Source organism: Nomia melanderi, chromosome 1 (assembly GCF_051020985.1).
Source record: "Nomia melanderi isolate GNS246 chromosome 1, iyNomMela1, whole genome shotgun sequence".
NCBI classification, from domain to species: Eukaryota; Metazoa; Arthropoda; class Insecta; order Hymenoptera; family Halictidae; genus Nomia; species Nomia melanderi.
In genome coordinates this window covers 23,710,406-23,725,062 of record NC_134999.1, presented here as the reverse complement: position 1 = coordinate 23,725,062, position 14,657 = coordinate 23,710,406, and positions in this window count along the sequence as shown.

Sequence of the window (14,657 nt, the reverse complement as noted above, 5' to 3'; positions counted from 1 at the left end):
CGCCATGCTGGTTTCATATCTGCCGTTTCGGCTTGCACAAAAACACTATTTTTCAGGCCGGCCCAGCTGTGCAATATGGCGTTTACCGAGGCCGCCGGCATGCATCGACTCCGATTGCAATTGTTGCGTTTCATTGCAAATAACAGCCTCGCGCCGGCCCCGCGCGCCGCGCGCTCTCGCTCGCCCCCTGCCCCTGGGTTTCCGTGTTCTTCCGCTCCCGTGTGCCGTCCACGGAAATACACCGTTGTCTGGTATCAATCGACCCGAGCTGCGAGCGTAGGGTAGATAAATGAATGGCACCGTGTAATGCGGAATGTGTTCAGCGCTCGCTGCGCGAATTTCTTTCGCTGTTGTTGGGAGGAAACAATGGAGTAAACGTTTGGAATGTGGAAATATCGAGGAAATTAATTAGATTAATATTTAATAGAAACTCTAACAGTACGTTTATTGAGATTCCAATTGAATTATAATTCAGTACTTTCTAATAATACGAAATGGAACAGTGTAATGCAGTGTGTGTTTCGTTCGCTGTTAGAATTTCTTTCGCTGTCGCTGCGTTGTTGGGAGAAAACAACGGAATAAACGTTTAATTAGATTGCCTAATTTTTCTATAGGAACACTAACGGTGTATCTATTGAGATTCCAGTTGAATTATAATTTAGTACTTGCTAATAATACGATAAATAAATAAAATAAAGTGTAATATGCGGAGTGTGTTTAGCGTTCGCTGTGCGAATTTCTTTCGCAGTTACTGTGTTGCTGGGTTGAAACATTCAAATAAAAATTGAATTAGATTGCGTAATTTTTCTATGGAAGCTATAACACTGCATCTATTGAGATTCCAGTTGAATTTTAATTCAGTATTTACTAATAATACGAGAAATGAATAAAATAGAATGTAATAATGCGGAGTGTGTTCAGCGCTCGCTGCGCGAATTTCTTTCGCAGTTGCGTTTTTGAGAGAAAACAACGGAATGAACGTTTCAAATGTGGAACTATCGAGGAATTTAATTAGATTGATATTTAATATTTCTATAGAAACTTAATTTGTGATTCAGTAGTTACTAATAATACGAGAAATGAATGGGACAGTGTAATGCGGAGCGTGTTTAGTGTTTGCTGTTTGGATTTCTTTCGCAGTTGCTGTGTTGTTGGGCTAAAACATCCAAATAAAAATTGAATTAGATTGCGTAATTTTTCTGTAGAAGCTGTAACACTATATTTATTGAGATTCTAGTTGAATTATAATTTAGTACTTGTTAATAATTCGAGAAACGAATAAAAATAGAATATAATAATGCGGAGTGTGTTTAGCGTTTGCTGTTCGAATTCCTTTCGCAGTGGCTGTGTTCTTGAGATAAAACATCCAAATAAAAATTTCAAATGCAGAACTGTTGAGGAATATAATTATATTGCATCTATTAAGATCCTAGTTCATTTATAATTCAGTCGACAGATTTTTCAATCAGATTCGTTACCTATTTCTTAGAGAAGCATGTGTTCCTTCTCAATAACTGCAACAGAAGAATCTGGGAATCGGTCTGAATTTCTTTTGCTGTTGCTGTGTTGGATGTTTTATTTGAAATGTTTGGGAAATACATTGGTGGAAGAGAGCAGTGTGAACGATTCTTGTTGATAATAATACTATGTTAAGTAGTAGTAGTATTATGATAGTAATAATGCGTTAAGCGTCTACAGTTTGAATTTCTTTCGAGTTTTATTTCAGCGACGGTCTCCTCAGTTACATTCTCTTCGATCCAACAAATCTAAGGAAAATATTAGAAAAATTAAACTTTCGTAATTTATCATTTCTAATAACAATGTCTATAGGATTCATTTCATTTTCATTATGTCAAACATAGGATTACGGTTCATTCTAACCCATGCACTTCTAAAGAAAAAATTCCCGACTTTTCATCGCCTATCGGTCGAAATCATCAAAACTACAAACTTCCCATTGAACATTCACTTCTCTATGGTACATTAATATATAAAGTATTAACATAAAACAGTTTTGTCGCTTAATTTACACGTGAGTTTAAGCACGCGACACAAGTTCCTTAATTTGCACTAATCTTTTATATTCTAAAGCCGACTTTTCATTGCCTGTCGGTCGAAATCATCAAAACTATGAAGTTTTCCATTGAAGATTCACTTCTTTACAATACGTTAGTATATAACATATTAAAATAAAACAGTTTTGTCGCTTTATTCTCATTATGCCAAACATAGGACCACGGCCGTCGCAAATGACGCTCGGAGCGAACGTGTTAACAAATAGTTCGTAGAGCAGTGTGAACGATTCTTCTTGTTAATAATACGCTAAATAAATAAAATACTACATAACAATGTAGAGCATGTTTAACGTTTGAATTTCTTCTGCTGTTTTCACTCGATAACTCTATTATCACGATATTTGATTTGAAATGCACTTGAGAAAATAGTTTCTAAACAGCAATGTGAACGATTCTTAATAATATTGAAAATATAATCTAATTGACGGTTAATTTCTCGTTAATAATGTAGCAGTAAAAGAAAACATTCCATGATTTCTCTATGTCTAGGTGTAGTATAAACCGTACAAACTGCTAACGGGAACAATAATGTTTCATTTAATACGATAATCTTGCATATTGTTACTTTTTTGAAGCAATTCAGAAGCGTCGGTCATCAATATTTTAAACTTAACACAACTCAATTATATTTATGTCTGTTAAACCATATTAGAAATCGTCGATATTGTAAAATAACTGTTTAAAATGCATCTCTCCGTTCAATTAGACACACAGCAAACTCTCAAATGTTTAAAATTTTAAGAATTGGATTGAATTTTGGATTAGCTAGTAGTTAATAGTAGAAAGTGACTTTTGAAAATTCGTTTGGTAGTGCGAACATGGGTTTAAGGGTTGAATTCGATGAAATCTTGGATCAAGTATCAGTTAATAGTAGAACTTGAGTAGAGTAACTTTTGAGAATTTGTTTATGAGCATAAAAGTGGATTTATTGAGGTTTGAATTTTTGAAATTTCAGCTCAGGTATTACTTAACACTAGAATTATTGTACCAAGCACTTAAATTGACTTTTGAAAATTTATTTATAACTACAAACGTGGGTTTATTGAGGTTTGAATGATTTTAATTTTTGCTTAGGTATCAGTCAACAATGGAACTACCGAGTAATATTCAATATCAAACCTTGCGTAACGTATCAACACACAAAACATCCAAATAAAACAGTTCTCTCTCAATCTATACAAGATAATTAATTGTTGCGGAAAGTATCGTCAACATTTAGTCAGAAAGTAACGGATATTTTCAATGAAAAATATTGTCGTCTGCAAAAGGTGAAATCAACGGCCGCGATACGTGTCATGGCGGAACGAGCAAGTTCGGAGTTCCGTGCAGCTGGACTGCGCAAGGAATCTGTTAGTTTTGATGCCTCGGAATACACTCCTAATCGGTTTCCAAACTCTCACCTAAACGCTCGCGTATGCGCCCGGTAAACCAAACTTGAAGATTTCCTGCTCGCTTAACGGAATCTCTGCGTGTTACCAATGGATCGCTGATTTTTTGGTAAATTTATGTTTTTTGGATTTTGTGTTAGGTGTTCTGCTTCGTGGAAATTGGAATGAGCAGTCATTTTGTTGACTGGAAGGTATTTTATGGGAAGATGCTGAGATGTGAGTGATGTTGATGGGGATTGAAGGTGATTCAATTAAATGGAAATTGAATTAAATTGAATTTTATTTGAATTTTATTTGTGTGTTTTATGAGTTTGGTTAGATTGAATGGTTTGTTTGTATATTTTATTTCTTGATTTAATTGGATTGAATGTTTTAGTTCTTGATTTAATTAGATTCAATGCTTTATTAGTGTATTTTATTTCTTGATTTAATTGGATTGAATGTTTTAGTTCTTGATTTAATTAGATTAAATGCTTTATTAATATATTATATTAATTTATTTAATTAGATTGAATGTTTTGTTTGTATATTTTATTTCTTGATTTAATTAAATTAAATGCTCTACCGATATATTGTGCATCATGATTATTACACGTTCATCATTGAATGTCATTGAATTATGTTAAATAATATTATTTACAATATAGAAATATTATCAAATAATCATCGTTCAATTCAGTAAACTACAGTAATTCGTACTTTTCAACGTGTCAACGTGTTGAATCACTTAATTGAACTGCATCATGATTATTAACGTTCATCATTGAATATGATTGAATTAGCTAATATTATTTATATAGAAATATTATCAAATAATCATCGTTCAATTGATCGAACTGCAATAATTCATACTTTTCAACGTATCAACGTGTTGAATCCCAAGTTCTTGATTGAATTGCATCATGATTATTACACGTTCATCATTGAATATCATTGAATCATGTAGTATTATTTACAATATAGAAATATTATTAAATAATCATCATTTAATTGAGTGAACTACAGTAATTTATACGTTTCAACGTATCAACGTGTTGAATCACTTAATTGAACTGCATCATGAATTATATAGTATTACTTATATAGAAACGATCTCAAACAATCATCATTCAATTCAGTGAACCACAATAATCCGTACTTCTCAACATATCAACAATATTCAACAAACCAACACTCAACATCCAAGCATCCCTAAAAAGAAGTCACCACGAAATACCAACACACCTGAAAATCATGAAATCCTTCACACCACATCGCCACCTCGAGCAGAACGCAGAAGAAAGAAATCCGAGAGGCTGTCAATCGAGTGGCACGCATCTGCCACTTACCGAGCGGCCACCCTCGATCGTTACGCCGCCTTTTTTCCCACAATGATGCTCCATTTTGTCACAATTATCGCCATTATTCGCCGCGGGAGCAGCATTTTAGCGGGCCGACACAATGGCCCGGTATCTGTGCACGTATAGCGCGCACGGAACGCATTGTCGGCCGCGCAACCTGTAACCGGAGGTCGCGATCGGCGCGATCTAAGCTTCTGTTGCTGCGTTTTATTGTGTTGTGACGGGCTGCGGTCGGTTTCGTATTGGACGGCTCTTAAAGGTTAAAGGTATACTGGTTTTTTTGGAATGACGGCCGAGGTTGATTTTATCTGTGAAATTTTTCGCGATCTAACCTTCTTTTGCACCGGTTTATTGTGTGACAGAGTTGAGTTTCATATTGGACGATTCTTAGTCTTCTTAAAGGTATACTGGTTTTTATGAAACGGTGAACGAGGTTGATTTTATCAGTGAGATCATCACGAATATGGTGGACAGTTTAGGGTTTTTATTTATCTGGGCGAGCGACATATAGGGTTACTGGGGTTTTGGGGGGTTGAAGCTTGTGTGAATTGGGGTAGGCTGGATTCTTGGGTTGGATTTATGAAGATTTATTCTATTAAAATTGATAAAAATTAGGAAATATCAAGAAACTGCCTTGGTTAGCTAAAAAGAATATTATTTATTCCATTAAAACTGACAAAAATAAGAAAACATAAAAAAACTGATTTCCTTAGCTAAAAAGAATATTGCCTTCATATTAAGATTGGCAAAACCAAGAAAACCTCAAAAAACCCATCACCCACAAAAGACAAAACGTAACGATGGCACTTAAAAAAGCACCCACAATTCAAGGGGTTGAAACACAAAAAAAAAGAAAACATCAAGAAACTGCCTTGATCACCTAAAAAGAATATCTTCCCATTAAAATCGACAAACCCAAGAAACCCTCAAAAAACTCCTCACCCAAAAGACAAAACGTAACGATCGCACTTGAAAAAGCACCCACAATTCAAGGGGTCGAAACAGCAAACCCGTATCCGTGGAATTCTAACGGAACCCCGGCAAAGAGAAAGAGCATTTAATAACGAAGCTTTATGCATATTCTAACGAGCTTGCAATCAACTCGTCCTAAACATTAGCCGGGCTTCTGGCACTCGGGCCACGTGACCCTCTTTGTAACGAGGCGTAGAACCTACGAGTGGCGGAGGGAGGGGCGGGAGGGGCGAGTGCAAGGTGAGGAGAAACACGATAGGACAGAGACGTTCCATTAGCTTTGACGCCGCTCTCAAAGGGATGCTCTCGTTTTAGCGACGTATACCATCCTGTTTCCTAAGCATCCCTTTTACACTGCGCCACGTTATTGCGCCGGGCCGGGGAAATATCGTTTCCGCGGTAGCTTCCGCTTAAATATTCATAATTTATAAACTCTATCGTGCCGCTCCCGCTGGACTCGCCCGGTTTCCCGCGAGATTTCAGGGCTGCTCGCGAGGGGTGCGATTCTGGGGCGGACGTCTTTGAGCTGATTGACGGTGGAAAGGAGTAGGAGTTTTTGAATTTGGAAGGACGAGTGGGTTTAATTTTTGAAATGAGGTTTGAGAGGTTTTTGGGAGTAGGAATATGGGTTTTAGGGGTGGGTTGGTGGAAATTTTGGATTGGGTGGTAGTTGATAGTGGAAGTTGAGTAGGGTGAGTTTTTGAATTTGGGAGTGCAAGTGGGTTTAATTTTTGAAATGAGGTTTGAGAAGTTTTTGGTGAGTACGAATGTCAATTTGAGGGGTGACTTGGATTGAATTTTGGATTGGGTAGTAGTTAATAGTGGAAAGTGACTTTGGAGAATTTGTTTATAAGCACAAACGCGAATTTAAGGGTTGAACTGGTAGAAATTGTAGATTAGGTAGTAATTAATAGTAGAAAGTGAATTTTGAGAATTTGTTTATAAGCACAAACGTGAATTTGAGGGGTGAATTGGATTGAATTTTGGATTAGGTAATAGTTAATAGTAGAACTTGAGTAGAGTGAGTTTTTGAATTTCTTTGGGAGTGTAAATGTGGGTTTAATTTCTAAACTGAGTTTTGTGCATTTCTTTGTGAAGGCAAACGTGGATTTAAGGGTTGAATTGGGTTAAGTTTTGGATTGAGTAGTAGTTAATAGTAAAACTTAAGTAGAGTGAGTTTTTGAATTTTGTTTGGGAGTGTAAATCTGAGTTTAATTTTTAAACTGAGTTTTGAATATTTGTGTGTGAGTACAAACGTGAATTTAAGGGTTGAATTGGATTAAATTTTAGATTAGGTATTAGTCGATAGTAAAACTATTAAATACAGTGACTTTTGAGAATTTATTTATAAGTACAAATGTCGATTTATTGAGGTTTACTTAATCAGTAGATAAAAAACTGAGTCATTTTGGTCCATTGGTAGGTCTAGTGTTAAGTCAATTTTACTGGGAAAGTAATGGATGTAACTCCACTTTAGGATATTCCCTGATTTTTGAAAATTTTGCTGAAATAAATAATATTCAGAAGTCCAAAAACTCTTAAAAACATCAGTAACATCATCTCATCGAACCTGTCACTCGCAGCGCCCCATAGGCGGAGCCAATCTCGCTTTGACCCTCCCATGCGTCCCACCTCTCACAAACCACCAATCACCACTCCCTAAATGCTCCGCCCACTTCCCATCACTCGACCCGCCCACTATATTACCGAATCACAGCTCAAAGTAAATAATCTCCACGCCCAAAGGTCGCACCACCTCACCAAACCACCAATCACCACTTCCTGAATGCTCCACCCACTCCCCATCACTCGATCCGCCTACTATCTCAGCGAATCACAGCTCAAAACCAATAATCCTCATATAAAAATCTTACACCAACGAATCTATTCACCCAGCCGCAAATGCCAAGTTCCCTGCAACCTCAAACCTTCCCACATTCTCCACCTCTCCAAACCACCAATCACCACTCCTTAAATGCTCCATCCACTATCTCAGCGAATCACAATTCAAAACCAATAATCCTCATATACAAATCTCACTCCACCGAATCTGCCCACTCAGCCGCAAATGCCAGGTTCCCTGCAACGGTCCTCGAAGCCCCCAACTGAAGTGCTCTCTAGAAAGCGACGATGCGAGTAACGACAAAATAACGAATCTCGAGAGTCCTCTGCGGGACGCCATTCTTGTTGACACCGGCACCCCGGTTTAACGAAGCACGACAGACTCGCTAACACGACGCCTCGTGAAAGCGAGCGAAGCATCGAACCTATTATGCGAGGCATTGTGGTCGCGTGTAACGCGGAAAGAATGGAGATTTAGCATTGTGGGGCGCGCTGCCGCGTGGCCGCGCTGGAAATCAGATTTTGGAAAATTTGAGAATTTGGAGAATTGTTCTCTTGGTTTGATTGTTTTTCCTCGGTTGAATTTTGGAGATTTCTTGTGGTTAATTTTGTAATTGTTAGTGGAATAGTTTGTTCAGAATATAAATAATTGTTAAACAAAGATTCTGATATGAGTTGATTTAATAGTCTTGCTACAGGAGGTGTCAGAGGACATCTTTTGAAATTTGAAAAATTGTTTTCTTTTTGATTGCTTTGCCTCAGTTGAATTTTGCAGATTTCCTATGGTTGGTTTTATAAATATTATTGGAAAAGTGGGTTTGGAATATACTTAGCTTCAGGTTTTCAAAGTTTTGAAGTTATAAGAATATAAAGCTTCAGATTTTTAAGTTTTCAAGGTACAAACTTATAGAACTTTAGGTTTTCAAAGTTTTCAAAGTTTTCAAATTACAAACTTACAAACTTACAAACTTACAAACTTACAAACTTACAAACTTGCAAAGCTTCAAAGTTACAAACTTACTAAAGCTTCAAAGTTACGAACTTTCCAAATCAAAAACATACAAAGCTTCAAGTCCTCAAACCTTCCAACTCCCAAACTTACAAAGCTTCAAGTCTTCATTTAGAATTCCTTAAATCCTGTTCATCCCTCAATTACTTTTCAAAAAAATAACTTATACTAAAGACCGTTGATCCGACCAGTCTCGCTCAGAACAACATACCTATCAGTATCGACAAACCTTAAAACTTTATTTCGCATGTTAGATCTCTCGTCGCGCGCGTCCGCGCGACAAACGAAGCGGAAGTCCTCGAGGAATGCACCTTCTTGATTCCAGCGTCCGCTCTGCGGCCGGAACGTGACCGTTTGGCCGTGTAACAGGATTACAGGGGGATAGATTAAATTCGAGATATTTAGCTCGCACCGTTTCCACCCTCTTGATCCCGTGCGCCCCTGCGCTCGCAACCGTCCCTTCCCCCGGATTTCGACGTGTCCGTCAGCCGGACGGGACAGTAGGATTTCCAGCAATATTTTGGGTGTTTAGCCTTTGTCGCCGGACAGTGGCCATTGTTACGCGGAAGCGATGGGCGTGGACCGCGCGCAGAAGGAGCCGGCCGGTCCCGCGCCCCGCTGAGCCTCCTTTCGCCGGCCACTTAATTCGCCGCGTGCTTCCGTGACTCCCGAATTTGCCATTCTTACGATCCACCTCTCAGATGTATGCACCGGTTCCTTTTGTGCCGCAGGATTTGCGGGAGCTTGTGCTCGCTAATTGGAGGATTTCGAGGGTGTTTGATTAACGCTATAGAAAGCTTCGCTTGTGACAGAAGTATGTTAGGTCGTTGCGTTTTAAATAATTGACAGTGACCTCAGATAACCCCGTAATTACAGGTCAAGTGCGCAGCACACTATTTTGCTAGTTTTTTTATGGTGGTCATAGAATACTTGGACACCATGTGTGAATCGTAAACCGATCACGAAACGAGCCAGGACTTTTGACGATTTCTCGTAACAATTTCTTCGATTCTTGGGAATAGTTTCTTGGATTTCTGACCTTGCATGACCTTGAAGGTCACTGCACATTAAGCGCCAAGTAAATAATGAACCATAATTACCACGGTTCATCATTAATTTGTTGGAACCTTATATTTTATTATTCTAACGTTATTCGTCTTACTACAGTAACGTATGAACTACGAAAAACCAATCAGTTTTAGCTTGTACTAAACTTGTGTACTAATTATGTATACTTAAATCAGAAGGTATATAGATGTAAGTATTAAATATTTCTATATATGAATATATGAATATATCAATATATCAGTATATGAATATATATATATATATATATATATATATATATATTCATACATTGATATATTTACTGATCTATATATCTATATATCTATATATCTATATATCTATATCAATATATCTATATCTCTGTATCTCTATATATCCATACATAATATAATACAATAAATATATAATTAATTTCACAAATTAATTCGAATCGTTTTGCACAGTAGAAAACCACATACAATGGCCATTAATATTTATGTTCGTGAAATTTAGTTGAAAATTCCCATCATGATACAATAAATAATTAATATTCATACTCGTGAAATTTAGTTGAAAATTTTCATCGAGATATGATAGAGTAAGAAGCTAAGGATAAGAAATAAACGGAGGAATACTTAGCGGAAGATATTTAGCATCGTCGAGTTGATGTTCCACACAAAAGCGGGATGCAGGTAGACTTTACGAAGGAGCAGATTGGATTAGGATTTGGTAGAAAGACCAGTGGGGAAGGTCGAACCCAATTTGCATGGCATAAACCACGTCGGGTCGTGAGATTCAATTTTTAAAGAGTATCAGCCTGCTGTGCTTATACAATTTCCTCTGTAGTGCGTCCCTTATGGTGCACACTCATGATTTTTAGTGGTGAATATGTGTTCGAGGAACTGACATTTTTCAAGGCTTTATGCATTGGTCATTGAATGTAAGGATTTGATGATTTTTAATGGTAATTTTGATATTTGGATGATGGTAGTTTATTTTAGAATTTGTTTTTTGATTTATCTTTGAATTCTCCTTTACTGGAATTACTGATGAAAGATAGAAAAGTTCAAAGTTACGTACCGACAAAGCTTCACAGTTACAAACTTACAAAGCTTTAAAGTTGCAAAGTTAGAAACTTACAAACTTACAAAGCTTCAGATTTTAAAAGTTTCCAAGTTACAAACTTAGAAAGCTTCAAAGTTGCAAAGTTTCTAACTTACAAACTTACAAAGCCTCAGGGCATCCAAAACTTCAAACTTACAAACTTACAAACTTACAAACTTACAAAGCTTTGAAGTTACAGCATCAAGCTCCCAAAGTTTCGAACTTACAAACTTACAAAGCTTTCAAGTCACAGCTTCAAGCTCCCAAAGCTTAAAACTTACAAACTTACAAACTTACAAAGCTTAAAACTTACAAACTTGTAAAGCTTTCAAGTCACATCTTCTATCTCCCAAAGTTTCAAACTTCCAAATCTCCGAACCTCCAACCCAGCAATCCTCGAAAAGGCGAAATTCCAACTGCCAACCCAGCAAAGCTCACGCTCCCATCGAGCCCGCCGATGATTTAGCAAACCTCTAGGGTCCGTTGATAAGGTGCCTACGTGTCCTCGCCGGACAGATGTCCGACCATGTGTTTCCCAGCGGCGTTAAATACGTGGTAACACTCGATGGGTTTGCTCGTTCTGTCATCGGATCCGTTGTGGCATCAAAATGCACGCTTATTTCTCGTATTACACCCACGTACCATTGGGTAATCATCGTATAATAGCCGAATAATGATTGCCGGGAGGAGGGTCGCCGCGACGCCGCTCGGATAAATAAGGAAGGAGCCCGTAGGCTACGGAGCCAATATGGCTACCTTCGCCGAGGACGCCTGCACCCCCGGCTAACCCCTGCGCGATCTTTATTATTCACTTAGGATGCTCACATTCCATTTGTTCCCTGCTGAGAGAGACTTACCCCTTCTTGGGCAAGTGTCGCTTTTGACGTTCACTGTGGATTGTTGTTGGAGAATGTTGTTTAGTATTAGGATTGATGGAAATGAGGGAATGTTGGAAATTTTAATACCTATATTAAAATTGGAAAAATAAGAAAATATCAAGAAATTGGTTGGGCTTTGGTTAGGTAAAGAGAATATTGTTTATTATTACATATTAAAATTGATAGACATTAAGAAATTGACTTGGTTAGGCGAAAAGAATATTGTTTATTTTATTAAGATTGATAAAAATCAAAAAGAATATTGTTTGTTCAAGTGAAAGTGATAAACATCACTTTTGATGTTGACTGTGGATTGTTGTTGGAAAATGTTGTTTAGTGTTAGGATTGATGGAAATGTGGGATGGACAGTTATCTTCAATCAATAATTAACCATTCTTATTAAGAAATTCTAAGGGACTTGAAAAATAGAAAAATTGAAGATTCAATTCTCGAAAATTCAAAGTGCATAGAAATTTAGCCATCATCCCCAATGAACATTTTCAACGTGATTTAACAAACATAAACATTACTCAGTTCATTTGAATTCAAAGTAAATATTATTTTTGTATAATAAATTATTATACTTGAAAGCAAACAGAGAGATGGGATATGCCTAGAATTTTTCTCCTTCTCCAATAAATTATTAATAACAAAATAGACGTATCGATCAGAGTTCAGAAAGAAATCATAAGGCAAGGGGTTAAAATTGAGAAAAATAAGAAAATATTAAGAAACTGCCTTGGTTAGATAAAAAGAATATTATTTATTCTATTACAATTGATAAAAATCAGGAAATATCAAAAGATTGACTTGGTTAGTTATTAAATAAATAATAATAATAATAATATTTTTACCTAACTAAGTCGATTTTCTGATATTTTCTGATTGTTGTAAAATTTAGTGGTATAAATAATATTCTTTTTAGCTGACCAATTCAATTTCTTAATATCTTCGTATTTTCCTGAATTTTAATAGAATAAACAATATTTTTTTTACTAACCAAATCAATTTCTTGATATTTTGTGATTATTTCTCAATTTTAGTGAAATAAATACTATTCTTTTCAAGTAACCAAGTGAATTTTTTGATATTTTCTTATATTTCTCAATTTTAATGGAATAAACAATGTTCTTTTTAACTAACCAAGACCTAACCATTTCAATTCCTTGATTTTAGTAGAATAAATAATAGTCTTCTTACCTAATCAAGTCAATTTTATAATTTTTTTAACTTTTGTGGAATAAACAATATTCTTTTTAACTAAAAAAGTCAATTTCTTAATATTTTCTTATTTTCCTCAATTTTAATCAAACAAACAATATTTTTTTTACCTAACCAAGTGGATTTCTCAATATTCCTTCATTCCCAACCCTTAATACTCCAAACAACATTCTCTATGCAACAATCCATAGTCAACGTCAAAATCACTTGCCAAAAACCGCCTAACTCCATCCCAGCTGACAAATAGAATGCACCGATCCTTTCTTCGAAGATCAGAGCCCATTCCCGAAGTTAACCAACCGTTTAAGCGCCTCGGTCGCGCGCGACAAAAGGGTTTCATCCCCGGGACTCCCCGGATCCGCTGATAGATTACACAAATGCTCTTTGCGGGACAACATGGGGTGGCCGCAGGATCCCATGGCGGACCGGCGACGGTTACCCTGAAATATTCATGCGAAACTTCGCTGTGATCGGCGACATTCGAACGTCAGCCCGTCACAGTCGCCGCTTTGATCTCGTATGCCTGATCGTTGATCGTCGTATATCTTTTAAAAGGATCGATGATGCACCCCTTCCGCCGTCTTTCGGATTCCGTTCATCCCCGTCGCACTAATATGTTAGGGGAGAGATTATGGTCGGGCTCTGATATCAGTGTAAACAATTAATCATTCCTAATCAATGATTAACATGGTCTTAGTGAAAATTGAAGAATAGGGAAATTACAGATTCAATTCTCAAAAATTCGAAGTTCATCCACAGTCAATTATGAAAAAATTGTAGTGAACTTGAAAAATAGAAAAATAGCAGATTCAATTCTCGAAAATTTAGAGTTCATCCCTGTCACGTTAATATGTTAGGGCGAGATTATGGTCGGGCTCTGATATCAGTGTAAACAATTAATCATTCCTAATCAATGATTAATATGTTCTTGGTGGAAAATTGTAGTGAACTTGAAGAATAGAAAAATTGCAGATGAAAATTTTAGTCATCATCCCCAATCAATAATTAACACGTTCTTAGTAGAAAGTTCTAATGAACTTGAACAATAGACAAATTGTAAATTCAATTCTTCAAAATTGAAAGTGTATAATAATTTCAGCTATCATCCTCAATCAATTACTATAAAATTCTAATGGACTTGAAAAATAGAGAAATTGCAAATTCAATTCTCCAAAATTCAAAGCCATCATCCCCAATCAATAATTAGCATCCCGCATCAAGTACTAGAAAATTATAGTGAACTTGAAGAATAGAGAAATTGCAAATTCAATTCTTCAAAATTCAAAGCCATCATTCATAATTAATAATTAACATCCCCAATCAATTTCTAACACATTATTCTGTAGTGCAATTATAATACTATTAATTGTGTAATGTAATTTATTCTGCGGGAATTAGTCGGTTATAAATCATTTTCTGCTAATATGAAACTACATAACTATACAATTATACAACTATACAACTGTATTACTATACAACTATATGACTATACAACTGTATTACTATACAACTGTATTACTATACAACTATATGACTATACAACTATATGACTATACAACTGTATTACTATACAACTGTATTACTATACAACTATATGACTATACAACTGTATTACTATACAACTATAAAATGATACAACTATATCACTATACAACTGTATAACTATGCAATTATACAACTATATAACTTTATAACTATATAGCTATACTACTATAGAACTATACAACTATACAACTATACAATTACACTGTTTTGTAACTATACAACTACACAATTAATAC